We start from the raw sequence: 1,238 nt of genomic DNA, 5'->3' as shown, positions 1-1,238 counted from the left end.
TCGTTGTGTTCGACGACACATGGAGGTAAGCCAAGAAGATGGTGGCGGCGAGCGCGTCGTTCCTCGAGTGATTTGTTGTTAGGGTTTCACTAGGCAAATGTGATCGACTGGTGGAGAGGCCGAGCACGTTCGAGTCAGAGCTGATGCTTAGGGGTTGTGTGAGCACAATGGAGATAGTGGCGAGCATGTTGCGAGTGATGGAGCCAAGTGGAAAGGGGTGGAGGGCATGCTGTTGTTGCTGAGAGCCATGGTGGGCTTCCAGGCGCTCCACCTAAAGCCGACGAAGCCCCGCACCGAACTGAAGAAAAAGAAGGAAATCATTGTGGAAATGTTGACAGCTAGGAAGTCAAATGAGAAGAAGGGAGCTGTCGAGGAACACAATCTGGTACAATTCTATGCTCATAACTTGTTTGTTGTTATTAGTCTTAGAAAGAGCAATATTATTTAACCTGTTTGTTGTTCTGAAAGAGAATTAGTTGTTTAATAACCTGTTTGTTGTTTAAAAGCCTTTCCATTTTGAAGCTCTTACTGAAATTGAATTGTACAAATTTGCCCCTTGGGATCTCCCAGGCAAATCTCAATTGCATAACAAAGATCTTGAGTGGTACTTCTTCTGTGCTAGAGATAGAAAATATCCTAATGGCTCTAGAGAAAATTGCACAACTGGAAATGGCTACTAGAAAGCTACTGGAAAGGATAAAGATGTTGTTCACAACTCTTCTACCATTGGGATGAGGAAATCTTTGGTTTTTCATGTAGGAAAGCTTCCAAAAGGCATTAGAACTGATTGGATGATGTATGAGTACAGACTAGAAAGCAAGGAACTGGTTGATGCTAGATTCTTTTAGGATGCATATGTTGTCTGCAAAATCTTCTAGAAAAGTGGTTCAGGTCCTAAAATTGGGGAGCAATATGGTGCACCTTTTAACGAAGAGGATTATGATGATGACACAACTACTGAAGATTCTTTTCCTCTTGGTCCAGAATCCTTAGATTGTCAGACTACTTTGTTCAATCCTATGACTGAGCAAGCTATGACCTCTGCTATCATTGAGACATCTTCCAACCATGATTTTCTTGAATTTGATGGAATACTGCTGGATGAGTTTTTAGAGTTTCTTAATAACTCTCCACCTAGAGAGAATGCTCATCATGAGGTCCCTGATTCAGTTGTTCCCAATAAAACTGTGGATGAAACCTCTTCAAATGGAGTTGTATGGCTTGTGGTATATTTATAG

General features: G+C 41.8%; 1 pseudogene; it reads left to right on the top strand.

Annotated features, from left to right (window-relative positions):
• The first annotated feature begins 247 nt into the window (after positions 1–247).
• On the top strand, positions 248–1,238 carry LOC122019098 (annotated as a pseudogene).

This window comes from Zingiber officinale, chromosome 9A (assembly GCF_018446385.1).
Source record: "Zingiber officinale cultivar Zhangliang chromosome 9A, Zo_v1.1, whole genome shotgun sequence".
NCBI lineage: Eukaryota > Viridiplantae > Streptophyta > Magnoliopsida > Zingiberales > Zingiberaceae > Zingiber > Zingiber officinale.
The sequence above is the reverse complement of the archived record's forward strand: the minus strand, read 5'-3'. Positions and strand labels throughout refer to the sequence as shown.